Genomic DNA, 25,438 nt, shown 5'->3' with positions numbered 1-25,438 from the left:
TTGTGCCTCTGCCCTTTGATTGTGTGGCAGGTATGGCATGCCTCTCATTTTTGGTAGAGTGTGAAAATGAAATCTGTAGCCTCTGTCTATAACGTCCAGGATCCATTTGTCTATTGTGACAATATGCCAATTTCTTGTAAATAATGCCAGCTTTCCTCCAAAGGGTGCTGCCAGCTGAGACTTGCTCGGCATGGAAAGGAGGAAGTCATTGGGTTTGCTTCCTATATTGTTGTGCACTGTCTTCACCACCTCTTGGTGCTGGAGATTGCCATTGCCTGCCTCTATATGATCCTTGTGATTGTCCCCTACCCCTTGAGCGCCTGTATCTACCTCTTTGGGGCTTGTCCGTGGCTGGAAAGGACCAGTTTTTTGAAGGCCAATTTCTGCTAAAACGTGGTGGCTGAACCTGTAGAAAAGCTTTGACAGATTGCATAGATTTGGCTTTTTCTTCCATTTTCTGTAGTATCTCCTCAGCATTAGTACCAAATAGCACATCCTTTGGTAAAGGAGCATCTAGTAGTTTAGCTTTCACATGATCAGGCAAGATTTGTTCCCTAAGCCATGCATGTCTACGAATAACTGATCCTGTAACAGCAGCTCTACTTGAGGCCTCTAGAGCATCATAGCCACAGTGTAAGGTGTGTTTACCCACTTGTTCTGCACTATGCATCATATCCTGCAACTCCTTCAAATCTGGTTGTTCAGGTTGAGACATTTTATTTCTTAATTGTGATAACAGAAACTGCTGATATTTAAGCATATGAAACTGACAATTTAAGGCCCTCATGGCTAGGGTGGCCGATGTATACACCTTTTTTCCCCACCTTTCTAAGGATCTTGACTCTCTTTCGGAAGGTAGTGGATTCTTAGCAGTAGAGGCCTTCATTCCCTTGGGGCCTTGAGAAATGGTTTCAGGGTCAGCATTATGGCTTTTGTACAAAAATTGGTGAGAGTTAGGAACTCTGTAGTACCTATCAGGCTTGACTGGGGCAGGAGGCAGGGAATCCGGATTAAGGCAGGCCTCCGAATAAACATCATCCAGCATGTCCAAGACAGGAGGTATCACCAGAGGTCCATGTTGAGGTAACAAAAGAAATTCCCTAAGTCTTTTCTTGGAATCAGAAAAGTCTTGGCCTTCCCAATGGAAGTGTTCCCTCAAGGTGTGCAAGGTTTCCCCAAAAGAAAAATCGTCAGGGGGAGATACAGAAGGAATGGACTGCTCCGCATCAGAATCTTCAAAAGGGGAGAAAGAGTGTTCCTCTACATCTGAATGGTCTGAAAAAATGGAGCCCTGATCAGAAGAGGGAGAATCTTCCTCCACTCTGGGTCTCTTGTCTGGAGGGGGTTGGGAACCCCTGATAAGAGTAATTAAATCCTCAGCCATCTTAAGCATCTGCTTTTTAGGCATGGGGCCTGGAGATGGGCCCTGTGCAACAGGCCTCGGGATGCCTGGCTGATTTGGACTTAGTAAAGGCCTTAATAGAAAAGGAAGATGAGGGTCTAAAGACACCATGGGTGGAATTGGACCTGTCCACATTAGGAGGCTCAACGCTCACAGTGGCTTCGGTGGTTGTAGTCTGGGTATGGGCCGAGGTACCTGCGGTCTCGGTTACATAAGATCCCGCCAAAGAAGTGTCGTCGGTAGTCTGGGACTGCATAGGCATCTCGCTGAGAACCGGACCACGTGTAGCTGGTTTTGGCGTGGTGTCGGTGGGGACTGCGGACCTCGTGTGTCGGTCCTTGCCCTTGCGTTTTTTGGACAAAACGGTAGTCGGAGTCTCCGACGACATTTTATAATCAAAGGCTTTACCGAAAAAGTGTTGGGCGAACTCCGCCCAACGCTTAATAGTGCGCTTATTGAAAGTAGCGCAAAAGCGACAGCCCGAGATGTCGTGGTCTGGCCCTAAACAAGGTATGCAGAGGGAATGGAAATCCTTATGCGGTATTTGCTTCCCACAAGAAATACAATTGTTAACTTTTTCTGACATCGGTCTGAGGCAAGAAAAGTTTCCCCAACGGGGTACTTAGCTTTAATGAAGACTTCGGTTTCCAATTTTTCGTAAATTCAGGAGCTGGCCGACCGGCACTTGCGAACTGCTTCTTCTTCGGGCACCGCGCAGCAAAAAAGACTGAAGAATATGGCGTCGGCTGTGTCTTTTATACCCATGTCGCACTGACGTCAGGAAAGAAAGCGACGACAACCGACACCGGACCAAGACTTTGGAATTCGGCCGACCGAGGACCCGCCTGACGGCAGAGAACCCATCTGTGATTACTGCAGCTGTATGCACGATGAACATCAGTATTTTAAACTCTATAGGTTAAGCAGAAAGTCATTACTCCAGACTGATCTGTGACAGTGTGAAAGTTAAGACTGGAAAAAACTATCAAAAGTTTCAGTACTGGAAAAACAAGAGACAACAAGCCTTGCTTTCACATTGGTAGAGGTTATTGTATCTTCAGCACTGGCACAAGTAATTAGTAAAGGATATAGAGAGTACAGGGCCCATAACAGATCAGCTTCGGGACATGCTATAGTCAAGGGACACTGGGATGACATGAGGGACACTACTTGAATTGCTTGCATCTGTAAAAATACAGAGAGAGACTGAAACAGAGACAGACAGAGAGGAGGTGATAGTCATCTCACTAAAGGAAGTTGTCAAACCTAATTTTCTTTACATCTGACAGATTGAATTTGTAAGTCTGAGACACCTATGACTGCTGTGAATGTCCAAAATTCACATGATTGCTGATTAACAGGTCAGTAGGGCAGCATAATGATACAATGAGTAGCACTGCCACCTCACGGCAAAATATTCTTTGGTTTAGTGCTCTGCTGGGGTGCCTTCTGTGTGGAGTCTCCATGTCCTCCCTGTGTAAGCATGGATTTTCACTGGGTACTCCAGTTTCTTCCCATGTTCCAAAGCCATGCCAATTAGCAGGTTGGGGACTCAAAATTGCCTGTAAGTGTGAGTGCCTGCATGTGTAATATGAAAGAAAGACCTGACAACCCCTTTTCCCTTAAAAACTTAGGTAGCAGGGCTGTCCATGGGGTCACTGTATGAGTTGGATACAACTCATAAGAGAGCAAGTGTGGCCTGTGTAAGTCTGAGGTGTACACAACTGCTGATTAATTGGATAGTAGGCTCCTGTAAGTCTGAGATGCATACGATTTCTGATTAATAGAACCTAGGGACCAATGTACTTGGGTTGATAATTACCTATTTTTTGCCCACCATGTGACAACGATTGTCAGGAAATCCTTTTATTTATCCCATCTAATTGCCAAAGGAATATTATCAAGATCTAAAGAGGTAATCACTCCCATATAGTCAGGATTTATCAGGGCAATTATGAAGTACAATGCCCACTTTGGGATGCATCTTACTGAATATATAAAACAATTATAAGAAACCCAATGTTTATTAAACAAAAAGATCACAGACCTAAAGTCCCTGAGCTACCAAGACAGGCTGGAAGTTCTAGCCCTTTACTCAGTATCTTACAGACTTTTTAGGGCAGATCTCTGTCTTGCTTACTGCACCATTAGAGACCTGGTTGACCTGGATCTCCTGTATCTGCATACATCCAATGGCTCCACCAGTACTAGAATTAGGGGCCTAAATCTTCACCACTTGGTAAATAAAACACAGTGAAGGGGCAGAGTTATTAATAAACCTCTCCTGCATGTCAAGTAGTGTGACACAATATCTTCCTTTAAATATAAACTACATAACTGGGTGATTAATAACAAATTTACTCAGGGTTGGCTGGCATGGGCCTCCTGGAGATAGGAGGTGTGACCTGAGGGTACTGGCAAAGCATGAATGGTCATAGGACTCAGTGGTCTTGGAATGTCTATGAAAACATGACAGTAGGTCTGTGTAAGTGTGAGGTGCACATGACTCCAGATACAGGGTAGTAGACCTTTATATGTCTGAGGTACACATGACTCCGGATTAATAGGACAGCAGACTCATGTAAGTTTGAGGGTATACATGACTCCTATTGTAGAAAAGAATACGTATGTAAGTTTGAGGTACACATGACTGCTTATTAACAGGACAGTAGTCTCATGAAAGTCTGAGATACACATAACTCCTGATACAGAACAGTAGGCCTGTGTAAGCCTGAGGTACACGTGACTCCTGATTAATAAGAGTAGGCCCATGTAAGTTTGAGTATATATGATTCCTGATACAGGACAGAAGGCTCATATAAGTTTGAGGTACACATGATTGATAATTAACAGGACAGAAGGCCTGTGTAAGCCTGAGGTGCACATAATTCTTGACTAACAGTACAGTAGGCCTGTGTAAGCCTAAAGTGCAATTTTAGGGCTGAGCAGAAGCTCAGTCCACATGAGTAAGGTACTGGCTCTGTTGCAGAATACTTGCTATGTATTAGAGATTACTGGGTATAAAGCTGCAATACACATCACGCTCCCTAATTTCTGCTATAGCAAAGCTTCACAACTGGCCTGAACATACTCACAGTTTTCTGCATGGAGAGATGTGTGTTTCAGTTAAGCAAGCAGTACATGCTCTTAAGATGACAAACTGAAGATCTGTGAACAATGCCACTAACTTGTAGGTAATGTTTTCAGCAAACTGATGCTAAGGTGCTTGGTTTTAGTAAATGCCTGAGTTTCATGACTTCCTAGCAAACTATTGGAGGACCTGTGGTAGGTCTTTCAATTAGAAAAGCTGTCCACTGACCTTTTAGCCAAATTAAGGATGAGATATAACATTAAGGGATGAAATGGTGCCTTCAAACCCCATCAGAATCTGACTGAAGATTTTGCAGCACATCAAAGGTCAGTAGACAGTACCAAACCATAAATGCAGAAAACTGCTGTCATTTTGTTCTACAATACGGCCATCTAACAACTGCTGATGACACTACTAAGCAAAACTTTTGTCAGTACTTAGCTGCATTCTTTGAACTGAGACAATGAACAAGTGTATCATCTCACTCAAAGTTGCCATGGCTGGAGAGTTTCTTCCTTCTATCAGGATGTAACAGTCACCATAACATAACTTAGTTGCTTCCAGCACTGCTTAATTCAACTTTTGTTCCTATTTCCTGGCATTAGCATGACTAGATGTATGATCAAATCCAACTGAAAGTGTGTTTTATTATTTACAGGTGGAGATGTAGACTGTTCTAATCACTGACAATAGTGGATTGTAGTAGTTGTGGGCAGGTATTACATAAATACATACATGCATACAAATATTTCGAGCATGGGTATTAATGTCCTTCTAGCTTGACAATATATCAAAACACTTGTTCCCATAATAAGCGCCAGGCTGTTCTTAAAAATATTTAAACTAGTACTTGCCTTAATGTGATTCGGAGGTCTGTTCCATGCATCAGCTGCTTTCTCAGAGAACCAATTAGTACACTTTTCATTACTATAGAATCTTCTACATAGGTTGTCTGATGATTCGCTAGTATTTTTTGATAACCCCAAACATTCCCAGAGATAGCTGTCTCTAAATGTCCTATATACCTGAATAAGATCTCCTCTTAGGTATTGATAAGAGACAGTATAAGTTCAGATAGTTTAGGCTTTCATAATAACTTACATTTTCACATCCATGGATGCCCTTGGTATATTTCTGCTGTACTCTTTCCATATAGTTAGTCAATACTCAAGTTTGGGTCAAATGTAACTTAAAAACAATTACTTCATCATTTCTGATTTCCTAGACTTTATAAATCTTTTTATATAAACTATAGTTCTGTAACTATCATTAACCAGTTGGTTGATATGATTAGAAAAACTCAAAGCTGGATCTACACATATACCCAGGTTTTAATCTACAGTTTCAATCAATGTGTGCTGTACTAAATATTCACCTTTCAATTTATGTCTCCCAAATCTCATATGCTTAGTTTTTGATGTACATATCAGCATATTATTCTCCTGTGCCTAAATGTTCAATCTAGTCAAGTTATTTTGCAGACACACCTTATCTGTAACACTTGTAATCAGATTATCCAATTTCAGGTCACCTGCATACAGACTGTAGAACACCTCAGATGAAAAAGTTAGGTCTGAAAGATACAATCTAAACAAGTAAGGGCCTAGGACAGAGCCCTGTGAGACACCCTGACTGTAACCAAGAATTTCACCTGTCCAATTGCTGTATGACACTTGCTTTGTCCTATCTGTAAGCCATGAGCTATCCATTTTTTCAACAGTACATCAATACCTAGTTGTTCTGGTTCAGTGATTAGTGTATGACCCTGTCAAATGCTAAAGTTAAATCTATATAAATTATATTACAGCACAATTTTTCATTTATAGTTGTTATTATAGTGTTATACAACATCATGTTACAGGTGGTAATACATCTATTTTCAGCATATGCATGCTGAAATATGGTTGCAAGTCCCAACCTATCCAGTTCTGACAATAACTTATCCAATATTACCCTCTCCATTATTTTTCCACAACATGAAAGTAGACTAAAGGGTCTATATGACTCTGGGTTTGTCCTACTCCCCTTTTGCTTAAAGACAGGTTTAATAAGTGTATGTCTCCAATATTGAGGAATCTCCCCATATTAATATGACCTAGTAAACAATAGATATAATGGTACTGTAAGTTCTTGCCAAAGGGTTCTCAGGTCATTATTATTAATTCTGTTTCCTCCCTGTGCTTTGTTTGGATCCAGTTTGTGCAGTTCTTTCTCAATATAATCTAATTTGATTCCAGTATTTGTAGTTACCTGGATGTCACTAGAACAACTTATCACCCCCTTTGTGGAGCCAGACTGCTTTGCATAAGATTTTGTAAACACATCAATAATCTATTGTGTCTATGAATAAATTTTAGAATCTACACACATTTTATCAATCTGAATGTCTTCAATCTCTCCACATTTTATGTATCTATAAAAAGGTTTTCTATTATACTCAGTATCTTTATTTTAGTTTTCTTCAATTCTTTCTTGACCTTGTCTCACACTATGCTTAATTTGTTTGTCCAGCTTGTTTATTTCAGTTTTTAAAGCTATAGTTCGACCTCTCTTCCATTTCTTATATTTTTTGTCTCTCACCTTAATCAGATATCTTGTTTTTATGGAAATATATCCCCTGACGTTGTATGCCTAGATCCTGATGTTAAACATTTTTTTTTTTAATTTTTTGTAGTTTCTCTTTCAAAACTTTCCACATTTTATCTGCAGTTTTTCCACACATCATTCCAGTTAGTTTTTCATAGTGACTGTTTTGCTTCCGTATAACCTGTAGTTAATCTTCTGTACATTGGTTTAGATTTCAGTCTGGCAGAACTATCTAGCAACAAATAAACCTTTATAATTATATGTTCACTGCACATCAATGGTGGTAAAACTTGACTTGAAGTAACAGTAATTTCTTTAGGAACTGAAACAATGTTTAGTATGTTCTGTTCCCTGGTAGTTTTTTTACAATCTGAAGCAACTGTTGCTCCTGAACATACTCTGTGAATAACTTCTTTACTAATGTTGTTGAATCAATATTATTCCAGTCTGTTTCTGTTAAATTTAAGTCCCCAGCTAATATTATTCTTTCCTCCTGTGTTTCATGCAAGAAATGTATGAATTCCTCTAAATCATCTGCACTTGACTTTGGTGGTCTATAGACTCCAACAATTGTTATATGCTCCAGGGTTGTCTTTATTGTCACAGTTACACAGTCTATAATGTTGGTGTTATCATTGAACATGCAATATTCACAGGTCTCATTGCTGTCTTTAATCCCGATAATAACACCTCCTGATTTCTTGTTAGAATGTCTGTTACAGTAGAAACATTTATACCCTGACAGAACTGGTTTCCAGTCATTGTTCTTTAACCATATTTCACAAACAATAACAACATCAGTCTTGTGGAAACGTAGCAAATCTTCAAATATAAAAACTTTACTATTAATGCTCTTAGCAATTACAAGCATCAGAGATGCATCAAATGTTGCTATCTGCAAACTGTTAAACTTTCGACCTGGCAAAAATCCTGCTTAGTGTTTGTTTGTCAAATATTGCAAAATGTCTGCTGCAAAAATTCTCTTTCCTGAGCTTGACAAATGCACAACATCTTGTATGAAAACATGCATGCTCAAAACTAGGCTTGGATGCTCTACACATTTCCATTTTTTCTAAAACGTGACATTTCTTTCCATGAAGGTATTTACCCAAAAAATCTTTTCATTCACGGTGACCTGACTATCCTTTCTATAGGTGATTTGTGAAAAATATGTCCTAACACCAGTACAAGCTATACTACTGAATAGGACTATAAGTTCCCTACTAACAGTCGGATGACATAATTTGTACTGACATGAACTGAAACAGATCCATCTTACTTACATTAAGGCATTCCAACGCTTGTCTCACTTGCTGCTGGCAAGCATAGCACTATTCATTGTTTATTATCTTCACTGCAAATGTATCAGTTACTCTAATAATAGAATCTCCAAATACAATAATATGTTTTTTGGCTAGATCTGAAGAATCTTCAACTTCTAATACAGTAATATCTGCTCTATCAGTTGTTACAGGACAATGCTCTTCATCACCATTAGTCTTGTTAATCTGTTTTCATTCCATATTAAATTAGTAAGCATACAGTTCTCATCCAGCTGGCTTTGTACATCCACAGCTGAGTGATATAGTCAACATCTGTCTTTCTCTTTTTTCTTACAGTAATATTTTTTTAATCCTGCCACATTCAATTTTGATTTTTTCTTATTCACCTGCCCCTTGCCTCTTTTTTCTACATTCTCTTATGAAAAAACAATGCCTTTTTCTGTAGACTGAAAGTTTTCTGATAGAAAAAAATAGTACAGTTGTGTATACTTACCATAAATGTAGATGTTCGAGTGTATTCACTGTTGCAGTCATCACATTTGGGTTATCCTTGCCAGGGTAGTCCTCGGACGGCCCGAATACCAGAGATGTAGTATTTCTGCGTCGGCTGCTGTCACTTCAGGACTGACGTCAGGTTGTCAGTAGTATATAGTAAGGCAGCCGATGCCATTACATCAGTTTTTCTTGCTCTAACATGTGAGCAGCCCCCAAGTAGGAGTCAGGTTCTGGTGGAAGAACCCCGCCAGTGGAAAATAAATACCAATATGTCCCTTGTTAGGAAAGATAAGAAAGGGGGATGGAGGGAGGGAAACCAGGACTGCAACAGTGAATACACTCGAACATCTACATTTATGGTAAGTGTACACAACTATACTATGTTCTTCGTGTTTCACTGTTGCAGTCATTACATTTGGGATGATTCTCAAAGCTGAGGAAATGGGTGAAGGCAGTCAAGGAACTAGGTGCTGGCTAGGATGACCTGCAAGACTGCAGAGGCAAACCCTGCCCTGGATTTGGAGAAGAGAGGCAGGTGGTAATGCTTGGTAAAAGTGTGAACAGATATCCAGGTGGCAGCCTCCAGAATGTCCCTGGTGGGGACTCCTCTTAGGAAAGCTGCAGAGGTGGAGCCTGCTCTGGTGGAATGTGTCTTGACCTCCTTGGGGGGAGGCTTTCCGTGCTGTTTGTAGCAGAAATAGATGCAGTGAGCTATCCATTTGGAAAAGGTTTGTTTGGAAATGGCTTTGCCTTCTGCTCCTGTAGCAAAGTTAACCAGCAATTGATCAGATTTTCTGAAGGATTTAGTTGTGTCTAGATAGAATCTGAGCTGCCTGTGCACATCTAGAGAGTGAAGAATCCTTTCCCCCTTGTTCTGAGGATTAGGAAAAAAGGTGGTCAAATGAATGGATTGGTTGAGAGCCACACTGGACACCACCTTGGGCATGAAGGATGGGTTAGTTCTGTGGGATACCCTGTCTGCATGGAAGATGATGAAGGGTTCCACAGCCATGACTGCTTGCAGCTCAGAGACTCTTCTGACTGAAGTGATGGCCAGAAGGAAAGCTGTCTTCCAGGAGAGAAATTTTAGCTCTGCAGAAGAAGCTGGTTCAAAAGGGGCCTGGATGAGCTTTTCCAAGACAAAGTTAAGGTCCCAAGCTGGAGTTGGTACCCTTCTGGGGGGCCTCAAGTTGCTAACCCCTCTGAGGAACTGTTTGATCAAAGGGTGTGAGAAAAGGGGCTGCTCAGTGGGAAAATGAGCAGAAATACTTTTACTAGAAAGGCTCACCCAGACTCTGCTACACTTTGCTGTGAGGGAAAGGTTAGTTTGCTTTTTATTTGTTGTATTTTGTATTGCTTTGTCTTTTTCTATTTTGAATACCATGATTTGTTTTCTTTACCTTGTGTTTTACTTGTTTTCTGCTTTTAACTGGATATTAAAACTTGAAAAGAGACCACAGCTCTGTCTCTTGTGAGTCAGGCAGAAATAATTTTTACCACCCTCCCACCCAGTTACTGTTGTGTTCTTAAACACCACCGTCTTTCTAGTTGCTTGCCCCTTATGTTAATTTGACTATATATCTCATTTCCTCTGTGCTTTTACTGGCTTGTGTGAGCAAGCACAACATTATCATTGGCCATCCTACTGTATTCCATAGTACCAGAATACATAAGTGACCACCCCCTTTCAATCTATCTTGCTGTTTTAAAAATAGTGACTCTCCACTAAAACTTAACATTTTAGACAGGTAAAACTTAAGTTACCTACTTTCACATCTAATTTCTCTAAGTGCACACTGCAGTGTTTAGGATAAACCATTTTTCCATCTTACCTTTAAGCATCTATTGCAAGACCACCAGTTATTGGAGAGCCCACATTCTGCCTCTCAGTAGTCATCTTGGGATTAGTGCTTCTGTTTACTCCTGGTGAGAGAAGGAGTGCAGTTATATTATTTCCTGGAGACTGCTGATCACCAGAAAGCTTAATAACTGCTTTATAGGTGACAGGTTGGAATCTGTGCTTATATTCTGATCCTGGTGAGAGTAGGAGCAGAGGGCATTGATTCCTGACTCTTTCTGGTTGGAGTCCCTGTGACTAACACTTGCTCTAAAACCTCATGGAAAGCACTAGGAAGCCTTAAACTGATACAAGCACTTAACTCTCCTTGTTAATAAGGAGAAATTAATCGTAGGCACTAAACAAACTATAATTGCAAAGTACCTTGCCAAGGTAAGGGGGAAAAAAGCACCTAACCAGGCATGTCCAAGGGTCAGCTTCTGGTGATTTCTCCTGCCCACCTGGTGAATCTGGGCATACTGGGGCAATGCAGCAATTGCCTCATGTACACAGACAACCCTTTCCTCTTATCACCCAACACTACAACCTGCGAGAGATGCACTTACACAGCCATACTGGAAGCAAAGCTCTCTCCAGCCAACATTGTGCCAGACAATCAAGAGGAGAAAGTTAACATCCGCACTACACCTCAAGTAACACATAGCCCTTCAAAACCCTCACCACCAACACCCACACATAGCAACACTAAAGACACATATGCGGAGGCCCTTAACATTAACCTGCCCAAGCAACAAGGACATCTGAATCTGAAACGCAAACACCACTCACAACCAAAGTATCACATAGCTCACAACACCAGTGTGCCACCCAACAACAGCCCCTAAGGCAAGAGAATGTACCCAACACTTTAGTCATAGGTGACGCTATAGTCAGGCACACTTATGTCCCACTTAGCAGGCCAAACAAGGAGAAAATTACAGTCACCTGCCTGTCAGGTGCCAGGATCCACCACATAACGCATGCACTCAAGTCACTGCACAACAACAACAAATACGACTCTGCCACCACGTTGGAGTGAATGGCTTGAGACGTATCTCCCTGGACTACATAAAAAGTGACATGGAAGAGCTCTCAGATCATGTGACCCAGGCAGGTATGACCCTAGCCCTGAGTATCACCCTGCCTTCACCCAGAATGATACCAAGTATAAGGACAAAATGATTGACTTCAACAATTGGCTAAGCTTCTGGTGTCATTCAAAGGGGATCCAGTATCTGTCTGCCTAGGATGACATAATCGACAAACCACAATGCTTTGCCAGAGATGGTCTGCACCTGTTGCCCCTGGGATTCAGCTTACTACTGGCTAAGGCTCTTGCCGCCCCTATAGTGCCTTTTTTAGGGATGGCTCAAAGGACAAAACCACCACTGTAACAGGTACAAGTATGCAAAATCTGAAGGTAATGCTACTCAATGCTAGACGTCTAAACCTCAAAATGTACTCTCTCGAGGTGCTCCTAAAAATGGAGAACATTGATATCTGTGCAGCAGCTGAGACCTGGTTCAAGGCTCCAGAGAGCACCCCTGCAATACCAGGCTACAACTCTTACCACACTTTTCGGCCACAAAACCAGGACCGAAACACTAAAGGTGGAGGAGTGTCCATATTCACCAATGATAATCACACCTCCAGGCTAGTTGCCCAACACAATGCATCTGAAATTCTTCAGGTGCAACTAACTCCAGGTAAGACTGCAATCCAAAGTGTAGTTTGCTACAGATCCCCCACCATACCCCAAGATTCTCACTACACCTTTATAAACATACTGGAAAATATTAAGATACAACTAAACACCCTAATACTGGGGGATTTCAACTACCCTGCCATTAACTGGGAAAACTACTCGTGTACCAACACCTTTGCCAAATGGTTCTTGGAATTCATAAATTCCAACACCCTGGATCAACTAATCCATAGTCCCACCAGGGGCTCCAATATCCTGGACCTGGTCATTACCAACATGGGAAATCGATGCTCCACACCAGTGGTCACCCCCTCGTTGGTTAGGTCTGACCATAAGCTAATCACCTTTGACATCCACATCCCACCCCAACCCCCCCTCCCCCCAGTAAGGAGAGATCTGTAAAAAACTTCTCCATGGCCAACTTCATGCTACTCAAGTCAGAAGTGACAAACTTCATGACACCCATGCAGACGGGAACTGAAAGTTCAACTTCTAGATCCTACACTAAAGCACTGTATGAGCACATCCACTCATGCATGAATCGTGCCATCCCAAATAGAACCAAGATGCGCTCCTCCAAAAAAAGAAAGCCAATCTGGTGGTCCCCTGTCATAAACAAACTATACAACAGAAGGAAGAAACTGTTGCAGAAAAGAGGAAAATCCCGGGATGCAAACAACTTCCTTAACAGACTCAGTAAGAAGTTGAGATCAATAAAATCTTCCAGAGCTAGTTACGAAAATAAAATTGCCAAAGATTCCAAAGACAACCACAAAGCATTCTATAGCTGTGTCAAGAATCGAAATGGCAATGCTCAGATCTGCTCTGAGCTACAACAGAATGGCATTAAATATACTGATCCCAAGGACAAGTAACCCTTGTAAAAATTCCCAAAATTGTATACTGTTGGGTCTGTCTTTTCTGCTAAACATAAGTGATATTACAGTGCTGAGTGCAAGTAACATTAAAATTAAAGTACTGAGTGCAAATAACATAGTGCTGAGTGCAGATTTTAGGCCCTTACATTCAACTTACCTCTGGTGTGGTGTCTTAAGTCAATCAGGGTATTCCCTGTAACCACTCCTACTACTTTCTCTTTTCCCCCACCCCCCTCTTTCCTCAAACAGGTTAAACTGCTACAATTCAGTACAGGCATCATTTTCAAATCTAGGTGCTTAGGATTTCCCTTTCTCTTCCTCCCTTGACTGACCTGGTGTGACTCAGAGTAAGTTTCTTCATTGTATGGAGTTTTTTGTGTAACTGAACGACCTGCTGTTAAATTCTGATTCTGCACAGACTGCTCTATTTTTTTCAGAGGCTCTGTAAGTAGCTAGTGACTTTACTGAATTTCTATGGTAATATTTGTGTTTAAACTGAAACTGTACCTAGAGAAAGTGTATAATCAGAGCTCCTACTTGCTGCATGTGTTTTTAATGTTTAAATTGCACACACACATTGAAGAAGTGCTTTTATGAATTGAATAACTTGGGCTAGCTATACCTGAAGTGCTTTTACTGGCAATTTTCCAGTTGTACAATTGATTTAGTTTTTCTGGTATATCTTTAAAATCTGGCAAGTGTTTATTTACTGCATTGCTCTCTTGCTTAGGTTTCTTAGCTATAAATCTAAGTTAATTCTGAAGTGTGCTACTTTACCCCCCCACCATCAAACCTTTCTGAACGTATTATTATAAAATAACTGCCTGTTGTTGCCTTCATGCTTACCCTGGAATCTCTGCTTTTCTCTTTTCCTAGTTGAACTCTACAGTTCCCTACAAAACAGTGTCTAAAGGACTGCAATCAGTTTGTTGCAGCATTTAAGCAGAGTAGTTTGCACACACAAAGCATTTGTTAAGCTTTCACTTACAGTGCTGTGTAATTAAGCAGGTCACCATTTTGGTCAGCCATAGGGCTCTTTTTTCTACTTGAGTGTTTGCCTCCTTCCCCTGTAACTTAAGTAAACTGACTCTTACATTAAGAGCTATAATACTTACCTTATAGCTTTAGGACACCTTAGGAAACCTTGTAAACTGCAATAGCCGCTACGCTCGGGCTCTCTTCGCTCCCCTCCCTGCCCCCAATTCCCTCCCACCCCCAGTACCTCTAAATGTATAATACTATAGCCACTCCCCCACTTTCTAGATACTATCTGCTTTTTTCATCTGGGATAATTCCTCCCACCCCCATTCTTCTAACTACATTTCAATAGCACCTATTAGCTTTCATCTGGCATTCTCCCATCCCCCTTCCAGTACCTTTACCTCACTACTCTATCTTCTGGTGTTGCATCACCAGGTAAAACAGTCCCTTAACTCACTAGCTGAATCACAGATAATGATATACTCCTCTTTACTACCCCTCTTGTTCGCACCATACCTCTTTACCTTGTATAAAAACCAGTTTCTTACAGGATTTCAGGTCCCAAAAGGCCATACTATCACCCCAGCTGTAAATCATCCCACCTTCAATCATACTTACAGTACCAGATCCTATCCAACATCTTGTTCAGTGTATCAACATCTCAACCCCAGGCACATTAGCTCTAGATACAAATACTACTACAAACTAATAAACAAATTCCTGAAGTTGATCACCAAGTACAGACTCAACCAAATACTTGGTGGTGATAGTCACCCCAACCCTGGCCCACCCACTTCAGATACACATACCCCCTCTACTTGCAATCTAAGCTACAAACCTACAATTAATAGGCCAACTAACTCTCTCATAGCCTGTCATCTCAATATTAGAAACATTAATAACAAGGTACATGAATTGCATGCACTTCTGGATGTCCACTCCCCTGAGATTCTTTGTTTATCTGAAACCTGGTTAAAACCTAACACTAAAGACAATGAAGTGTTACCACCTGGGTATAACATACACAGGCTGGATCATGCTTCGAGGAAGGGGGGGTGGGGTAGCTGTACTCTATACATCTGAGTTGAATGTCACCATACATGTAATACAACCGCCTCAGATTAATAACTCGGAGATTCTTGCCACCAAATTGCAACTTAATAAAAATAAATGCATTAATATCATCTGTATGTACATTCCCCCAGGTAACAATATATCTACACCTGAAGATATCCTCACTGGCTATCATGTCATTACCCCCAAGAAACCCTACTACTTGGACACTTTAACATAGACTGGGGCACCTGTTCCTCAGAATCCCCAACCACCCATATTAACCTGCATGCATTTACACAAATTATATCCACCCCTACCAGGATAGGTAAACCCAACCAAAAAGAAAGCATACTTGACTGGGTACTCATAAATAGTCACCCCCAACTGTACACCTCTGGTACCCTCATTGATGGCCTAAGCAATCATCTTCTCACATATGTAATTAAGCACAAAGCCATTAATTCCCAACAACCCTTACTCAGAAAGGTTAGAAACAATAAAAACTTTGACCCTGCCAAATTCCAACAAGAACTAAACTCATGTAATTGGTCTATTCTAAAACACCTCCCCTTAGAGGAAGCAGTAGCATACTTTAACAACAAATTCCTTGAGATCCTTGATTTGCATGCACCTGTTCGTTCAAAGAGAACCAAGGCAAAAACTGTGCCATGGCTTTCTAAAGAGTCTAAACTCAAAATTACCCTTAGAAACAAAGCATGGGCTTTATGGCATTCTTCTAAAGACCCCCAAGATCACATTAAATACAGGCAATCCAGGAACAAAACCAAAAAATCAATTTTACAAGGCAAAAAACAATACTACTGTAATTTACAGACAGTAAATCAAAATAACCCTCAGAAGTTTTGGGCAGGTTTAAATAATCTACTACATCCTGGACAAACTTCAACCCCAATCCCTGCTGCTACTATTGATAAAACCCCTGAAGATGTTTCTGACAGTTTTAACCAATTCTTTACTTAGACAATTCAAGCCCTAGCTAGCCAACTACCTCCCAGCTCTCCTGGTTCTGAAAGTAGCGCCCCTAGAAACCTACTCGCATTCAGCTTCCAACCAGTTGCCACTTCAATTATCCGTACCTTGATCAAAAAATTAAAATCCACTACACTTTCTGCTGATCAACTCCCTGCTGAGTACCTACAAAAATCAGCTGATGCTATTGCTTACCCCATCTCAATACTAATCAATCAAACCATAGTAGAAGCTAAAATTCCCACCATCTGGAAAATATCCTATGTAATCCCACTTTACAAAGGAGGCACCTCTACTAAATTCTCCGATTATAGGCCAATAGCTATACTCTCTCCACTTGCAAAGATTATGGAAAAATGTATTCATAGACAACTCATGCACCACCTAATCCAGAATCACTTTATGGCAGACACTCAGCATGGCTTTCGTCCTCATCACAGCACTACTTCAGCCCTCCTAGCCTTTACCAACACCATAAACTATAATTGCAACAATAATTATATATCCTCAGCCCTCTTCTTGGATCTTTTCAAGGCATTCGATATGGTTGATCACCAACTTTTAATCCACAGCCTGCAAACATTCTGTCTAGATACTAGAGCCCTTCAATGGTTTCAATCCTACCTGAATGGTTGACAGCAGCTGTCCTCTGGCAGAACAAACTCTCTAACCTTCTACCTAACACCCTTGGAGTACCACAAGGCTCTATACTAGGGCCCTTGCTGTTCTCCATCTTCATTAACGACCTTTATACTGTCGTCCCAAAAGTCAGCTGTATCCAATATGCTGATGACTCTACTCTGATTTGCTCAGCCACATCTCCAAAAGAGTTATGGTCAGCTACCCAGACCACCTTTAATACAACAGAAAACTGGCTTTCTGAACGTTGCCTGATCCTAAATCCCAAAAAAACTAAACTGCTGTTATTTTCACCAACACGTAGGTCTACCGCTTTTACCTTTACCATAAATTCAAATGATGGCACAATAATCTCCCCTGACCCCTCTACAAAACTATTAGGTGTCATCATAGACAATAATCTAAAATTCGACCTACATGTTAACCAAACTATCAAAACCATCAATAAAAAACTAGGGTCACTTTACAGAATAAAAGCCTTCCTAACCCCTCCAGCTAAAATTGCCATAGCTTGCTCTCACCTTCTTTCAACCCTTCTGTATGCATCCCCTCTACTCTTGAATTTAAACAAGACTGTCCTTAACAAACTCTCAATTTGCTACAACCACACTGCCAGGTTTGCAACTGGGCTGCCTTTTAGGACACATCATTGCATCAATCTAAATCAGCTTGGGTGGCTTGAACTACCCAGCCTAATCCAGTATAACCAACTGATTATGGCCTATAAAATCTCTATAATCCCGGACAATACTCCTGCACTTAAAAATATTATCACCCCCTATAACAATCCTAGACCACTTCGATCCTCTAACAAACTACTAATTCAGACTAGCAAAATTAATAATACAGCCGGTGACTCTCTCTTTGCAAACTCTGTAAGTAGATCCTGGAACTCTCTTTCAGCTGATATTACCTTACTTTCCACCTTAGGTCAATTTAAAACTAGACTCAAACAAGATTTGTCTCTTAACTGGCTATGTCAATGCATCAAGCTTGGCTAACTCTCTCTAGAATGTGTAAAAATCTGTTAACCAGTTGACTGTGTAATTTAATTTAATCCTGACTTGCGCCCAGGATTAACTCTAACCTGTGGAACTTGTTTAACTTGCTTACTTATGTAATCACTGTAAATAGTCTGTTTGTAATATGTAATGCTGGTATTATGTAATGCTGTATCTGCTTACCCTTGGAGCTTTTCTCCCCAGGCCTCCGCTGAAAATCAACAAATGTAAAATAAAATAAAAATAAATAAAACATTGCCATTATCCTGGCAGATCGATTCAGTGCCAACTTCAACCCCTTCTCACCCCCTAAAGAGCCCATCTCAATACTGAAAGATTAACAAATTCTGGTAATCACGGCCACACAGGTAAAAAACGCACTCTCCAAAGCTAAGACTAAAGCATCCATGGGACCAGGCGACATCCCGGGCTGTGTACTACATGAACTACAAAATTAACTTGCACCTCACCTAAGTATCATGTTTAATCATAGCCTCACCTCAGGCTTTGTGCCCACTGAGTGGTGCACAGCTACAGTTATCCCACTCCACAAGGGGGGATTCACCTTGGATCCTGGGAACTATCGTCCTATCAGCGAGCCTGTTCTGTAAGGCCATGGAATGTATTATCATGGAACTTATAAACAAAGACATTGGCAACCTTCAAACACTGGACCCCACCCAGTTTGGGTCCATGAAGGGCTGATAGTGTCTCCTGAACCTGATTGACTTCTTTGATTCAGTCTCCAGAGCCATGGACAAGGGTGAGGCAGTCCACACAGCCTATCTGGACCTCGCCAAGGCCTTCGACACCATCCCCTACTCTGGAATCATAGATAAACCTACTAAGCTGGGCATAAATTCCTACATCACTCGATGGGTTGCCAACTGGCTTACTGACAGAACCCACACTGTAAAAGTAGCTGACTCCAAATCCTGCTCCAGACAAGTGACAAGTGGAGTACCTCAGGGTTCAGTCCTAGGACCGCTCTTGTTTGGCATCTACTTCTCTGAAGTACAGGCCAACACTAAGGGACTCAGGCTAACAAAGTTCGCAGAGGACTGCAAAATGGGAGCCATTATTGAATCCCCAAATGATGTGGATATTTTACAGAAACAGATGCTTAGTGCCAAAGCCATGGGCTCAAGCTCAATGCCAAGAAGTGTATAGTTATCCACTTTGGGAAAAACCATGTACCCATGAATTAACACATAGGTGGCAGTACACTAAACACCGAAAGTGTGATAAGAGACTTAGGAACACAGGTGGACAGTGGTGTCACCTTCGATAACCACATCGCCACAACAGTCAGGAAATCCTTCTATGTGGCACACCTCATCACTAAGAATTTTTCATCCAGAAAAAAGGAGGTTATTGTCCCACTGTACTCATCCGTTATTAGACCCATCATGGAGTACAATGCCCCATTTGGTATGTACATCACAAGACATCTGCAACAACTGGAAAGGCTGCAGAAACAGCTCACTAAAAGAATCACAGGCCTAAAGCAGATGCTCTATGCTGTCCGACTAAAAATCTTCAGCTATACTCTCTCACATATCATCTACTCAGAGGCAATCTCTGCTTAACGTACAAGGCCATGTCAAACCCAGAGCTGTTGGACATGCTACACTTAAAGAAATCCCAATCCATCAGAGCCACATGCTCCAGGGACCTAAATCTTGTCATCATAATGAACAAAACATGCTGGAGGGATAGGTTCCTGACCCAGAGACCCCCCATACTCTGGAATAGACTGCCCATACATGTCAAGCAGAGTGTCTCCTTGGCCCTCTTCAAAAGGAACCTTGACGACTGGATAGGAGATCGGAAATTTACCCCGGGCATCATGTCAGTTGCCCTGCTAGACAGGGGTCCAGGGAAGTAAATATTGTGGGAAGAAATAGCCAGGGAATTGTTATGGCTAGGCTTGTACAGGCCCTAGGGCCGATAGCCTAGTACCAACCTATGAACCTATGAAATAGCAGAGGCATGAGTTTTTATAGAGGAGAAAGAGAGGCCACTGTGTTGTAGGTCAGCTAAGTAATCTAGGATGAGAGGGCTGTGCCGTATTGGCTCCCTTAGACTGGATCCAGATGCAGAACCTTTTCCATTTATCTGTATAAGACTTTCTGGTGCTAGGACATTTGGCCTCACAGATAATGCCCAGAACCTGTTTACTTAGAATGGACAATTGGTTCGGGGTTAGGGAATAAGCCAAGCTGCCAAATTGAGTGCCTGCACCGGGAAGCAGGAGGTTTGGAATCTGTGGAAGATGCCATGGAGACAGTGGGGACAGGCTGTGCAGCAAGGGGTACCAATGTTGTTGGGGCCAGTCTGGAGATATAAGAATGGCCCTTGGTTTTTCCTCTCTTACTTTGAGCAGTACCCTGTGGATGAGAGGTAGTAGAGGAAAGACATAGACTGACAGATTGACCCAGGGGGGAGGACAGGGCATCCACTTTCCAAGCCATGCAGTGATGCTCCCCAGTACAGAATTTTTTGAGCTGATGGTTGGTGTGGGAGGGAAAGAGGTTGACCTTCAAGGTTCCCCATTTCTGAGTTATTAGGGTGAAAGTACTTCTGTTGAGTTGTCACTCATGTTGGTCCAGAAGGTTTCTGCTTAATTGGTCTGCCAGAGAGTTGAGAGAGCCTGGTAGGAATTGTGTTCACAGGTGTAGTTGCATGTAAGAGGCTGTGAGCCAAAGGTCATGATCAGCCTGCATAGAGGGTAGGAGTGAGTCCCTCCCTGTTTGTTGTACCACATCACAGTGGTGTTGTCTGTTTTGATCAGGAGAACCCCTGGAGAGAGAATGGGTTTGAAAGTTATCAAGGCATGCTGCACAGCCATCTTCTCTTTCTGATTGATGTGCAGAGGGGTTTCCTGAGGGCTCAATTGGCTCTGTATGCACCTGCCATCCAGGTGTGCACCCCAAGTGTAGTCTGATGCATCTGTGGTGAGGGTCTGGGTGGTGGTGGGGGGGGAGGGTAGTCTCTTGTTGTGGGAGCATGCTGTTGCCCACCAAAGAAATTCCTTTCTGAGTCAAGGAATTATAGGTAGAAGAGTTTCCATGTCTTGAGACTGTTGACACCAAAGGCTCTTTAGGTACCACTGAAGTTTCCTCATATGCAGTCTGGCATATGGAATGAGTAGTATGCAAGATGCCATGAACCCCAGAGCTTGCAGGATCTTCCTTGCAGATAGCTGGGCCTGGTGGCTAGTTGAGAGAAGTAGGTTGTCAGGAAAATTTGTTTCTCTGGTGTAAGGAATGCCATCTGGGATGCTGTGTCCAGACCTGCTCCCAGGAAGATTATCCTTTGGGTGGGCACCTGTTTGGATTTCTTTTCATTGATTGTGTATCCTAGGGAGGTTAGTAGTGCCTTTACAAAGGCCAGGTGCTTGAACAGCTTTTCCTTGCTGTTTGCCTGAATAAAGCAGTCGTCTAAGTATGGGTAAATTTGAATATTTCTTTGTCTGCAAAAGGCAATGGCTGGAGCCAGACATTTTGTAAAAGCTCTGGGAGCAGTAGATAACTAGGCTGGTTAGAACTGCCCAATCTTCTTAAATTCAATCAACTCACGGAAGCATTCAAAATAATTAATCAACCAGACAAAACCCCCTCACTGAGCAAAATCCTGACCCAATACACCAACTTAAGTTCCCTTCGGTCTTCAAACAGTAATCAAGTATTAACCATCAAATCTAATAACTTGTGCGGCGATGCTCTTTATGCTAACTCTATTGAAAGCAATGGAATTCCCTTCCCAACTACCTTAGACTCATGCCTTCACTTAAACTATTCAAAAACAATCTCAGAGAATATTTAAAGTCCCACTGGTTGTGCTCATGTCTAAACCCAGACTAATTCCTATATGTCTCATAGTATCCTACACTCTTCTCTCTCACAAGCTATTATCTAGCATTTTACTTCCTCCACATGTACCCTTGTCATCTTACCAACTTAGCTTGTCCTGCCACCTCCTTAACTTAAGCATTTCTTTCCACTAGCATGTATATACCATGTCGTATTGTTTTCTTATCTTTATAATGTTGTACCTTTATTTAATTGTAGTGTGTTTCTTTTCTCATTACTGGGAGCTTTTCTCCCCGGGCCTCTACTGAAAAAGGATATGTATCCAGCTAGACTAGCCCGGTCAACAAATGTAAAATAAAAATAAGTGTAGAGAACTGAAAATGTTGAGATCCTGCCCTGAAATGGAGATATTTCCTGCATGATTCCCTAATAGGAACATGGAGGTGGGCCTCTTTTAGATCTAGGGTGGCTAGCCAAGCATCCTTGGAGAGCATGGGTAGCAGCTGCTGGAGGGTGAGCATTTTGAATTTTGGGATCATCAGGAAGGTGTTTAGAATTGATAGATCGAGGATGGGGTGCCAGGTGCCCTCTTTTCTGCACACCAGAAAAAGTCTGGAGTAGAAGCCTTGGCCAATCTGTTCTGCAGGAATGGGATCTACTGCTCTCATAGAGATAAGGGAAAGGATTTACTTTTGAGCCTCTGGTCACTGATGTGGTGGTAGATCTGGGAACCCTTTCGGGGTTGTAAGGGTATGGAAGGAAAATATGTATCCCTAAGACACAATGTTCAGAACCCACTGGTCCTTGGTTATGGTGGCCTAGGTGCTTGAGTGAAATGAGAGTTTTCTTCCTAGTGGTAAGTGAAGGTGGGCAGAGGGGGGAGGAGGAGGAGGTTAGTCACTGTGAGTTCTAACCATAAGGGGGTGGCTTAGAACTCCCTGGTTTTGAAGTGGAGGTAGTCCACTGCTTAGATCTCTGCATTCTGCTGTCTGGGGGGGGGGTCTGTTTCCACGGGGCCTAGGCTGGGCTGGTTTACTCGGAGCAGGAAAGGACCTGTGCTTGGAGGGACAATGCCTGCTGAACAGGAGTCTGGACTTGCAAGAAATCCTTAACTGTTTGCACAGATTTTGCTTTTTCTTCCATCTTTTTTAAGACCTCTTCTGCCTTAGTGCCAAATAAGTTATCTTTCTCCAAGGGTAAATCCAACAATTTAGATTTGACATGGTCTGGCAGGGGTAGAGTTACCACCTGTCCCACTTTGAGAGGGACAGTCCCTCTTTGGGCAGTTGTGTCCCGCAAAAATATTGTAAGAATGGCAACTGTCCTGAAATATTATGGCAAAATTATTTCCTATATTTTATGTAATAGTTGCATAAAACAGTTATTCTGTATCTGAAACACCTAAATGCTATAAGAAACAGAATAAGCAACTAAAATGCTACAAGAATAAGCTTTTATTTAGGCAAAAAGTGAAGTTCTATCTCTTGTACTGGCCGTGGGTATGTTTTAGCCTGTAAAATCTAATGTTTGCACCACAATTGTCCCACTTTGGCCATCTGAAAAGTTGGCAACCCTAGGCAGAGGTTGTTCCTTAAGCCATGCATGTCTTCTAATGACAGATCCAGTGACTGCTGCCCTGCAAGAAGCTTTTAGGGCATCAAAACCACAGTGCAAAGTGGGTTTAGTTACTTGGCTTGCAGAATGCATTAAGTCTTGTAAATCTTTAGATTCTGCCCAAGCAGGAAAGTAAGACATTTTTTGTTTTAGGAGTTCCAGGGTATGTTTCTGAACGTTCAGCATATGGAACTGACAATCTAGTGCCCTGATAGCAAGAGTAGCTGAGGTGTATATTTTTTTACCTCATCTGAACAATGCTCAGAAATCCCTGTCTGAGGGTGTTGGATTCTTAACAGATATTGCTTTAATTCCTTTTGACCCTTAACAAATGACCTCAGCATCAGCTGTTGGATTTTTATAAAGATATTTGTGTGAGTCAGGGACTCTATAGTACCTGTCTGGTTTTCTGGGAGCAGGAGGTAGGGCATCAGGAGTCAAGCTGGATTCAAGGAAAACATCCTCCACAACATCCAGGACTGGGGGATGGCCAACGGTCTGTGTTGCGGAAGATCTAAGAATTCCCAGAGTCTCTTTTTAAACTGAGGGTAGTCTTGACTCTCCTATTGGAAATGCTCCCTTAACGTATACAGGGTTTCCCCAAAGGAAAAATCCTCTGGGGTTAGAGGCTGAAGGAATGGAGTTCTCTGCATCAGAATCCTCATAAGTGAAGAGGGGTTGCATGTCTTCATAGTCAGATGCATCAGACTCATCTGACTCTTGTTCAGACAAAACTACAGGGGGCAGATCTCTTTTCCTTTTTTGAGGGGGTAGCTTGGCTTCCCCTGATCAGCATGATAAGGTCTTCTGCCATTTAACATTTGAGACTGAGGCAAGGTAGCAGGTGCCTGAGAGTGGGTCGTCGGTTACTTGGGTGTGGTTCGAACCCTGGACCCAAGAAACTCTGTCGTTTTTGAAAAACAATAGTCGCGAAAGAAGACGTCGGTTTGTGTCGAGATTTGGTAGTGCGAAGGACTTCTTCGGAAGCCGGTGCCTGCTCAGCGGCTCTGAACCCATCCAAGGTAGTGATGACTGCAGGATCCTTAGTCGAAGAAGAGTTTTGTGGCATACCGGACTCCGAACGGGTCTCGGTAGCAGCCTGCAAATCAACAGACGCAGGCATCAGGGGCTGCGAAAGTGCCTCACTGAGTACCAGAGGACTGACGACTAGCTTAACGGAAGTGTCGTCGGTAGGTTTGGACCTGTGCGGTCTGTCTCTGTCTTTAGCTTTACATTTTTTTGGATGATCTGCTGTTGGATGGCTTACTGAAGTCATATCAGAATTCGAAGACCGTAAACGAAAATATCTGTCTACAATAAGGGCATGATGATGGATAATTCTGGCGTTGAACAGAGCACAGAAACGACAACGGGGGATGTCATGGTGTGGGCCTAAACAAGTGATGCAGTAAGAGTGGAAGTCTCTGTGTGGTATTTGCTTTCCACAGGTGAGACAATTAACTTTTTCTGACATCATTGGTTAGTGCAAGAAAAAAGTATCCCCAATGGGGTACTTAGCTTTAGAAGACTTCAACTTCAATTCGGAGATGAAAACTCAGGTAGCGGCCAACCAGCAGTCGTGCAAACTGCTTCTGCTTTGGGCTCCATTGCAAGAAAGACTGATGTAATGGTGTCGGCTACCTTACTTTATACTACTGATGACCTGATGTTAGTCTTCAAGCAACAGCAACTGAAATACTAACCCTCTGGTATTTGGGCCAGCGAAGGGCTACCCTGGCAGTGATGTGATGACTGCAACAGTGAAACACGAAGAATATCAGAGTTTAATAAATAATGCAATATTGTTCTACAGTTGCTTTGGGTGATTATGAGGGCTAGTGCATTAGTGTTCTATTCTAGGGAGGGGTGGGTGGAGGATCTGGATAGACCATAGTATTGTTCTACAGTAGGGGAAGGGTGGGGGATTGGTCAATTACTGCTTTCTGGTGGGTAACGATGAGAACATGGTTAGGGAACAGAATGGTATTGTTCTGTGGTGAGGATGGATAGGCATGAAGTGGGCAGAATGTCATGTTACTGTTATATTGTCAGTAGGGGTAGGCAC

General features: G+C 42.1%; 1 protein-coding gene across 1 annotated transcript in view; it reads right to left on the bottom strand.

Moving 5' to 3' along the window:
* Window positions 1–25,438, bottom strand: part of SPHK1 (sphingosine kinase 1) — a 648,446-nt gene that overhangs the window by 586,614 nt on the left and 36,394 nt on the right. The window lies entirely within an intron of this gene.

This window comes from Protopterus annectens, chromosome 12.part0 (assembly GCF_019279795.1).
Source record: "Protopterus annectens isolate FY-2018-M chromosome 12.part0, PAN1.0, whole genome shotgun sequence".
NCBI lineage: Eukaryota > Metazoa > Chordata > Ceratodontiformes > Protopteridae > Protopterus > Protopterus annectens.
Note: the sequence above shows the minus strand (reverse complement) of the source record. Positions and strands in the feature narration are given on the sequence as shown.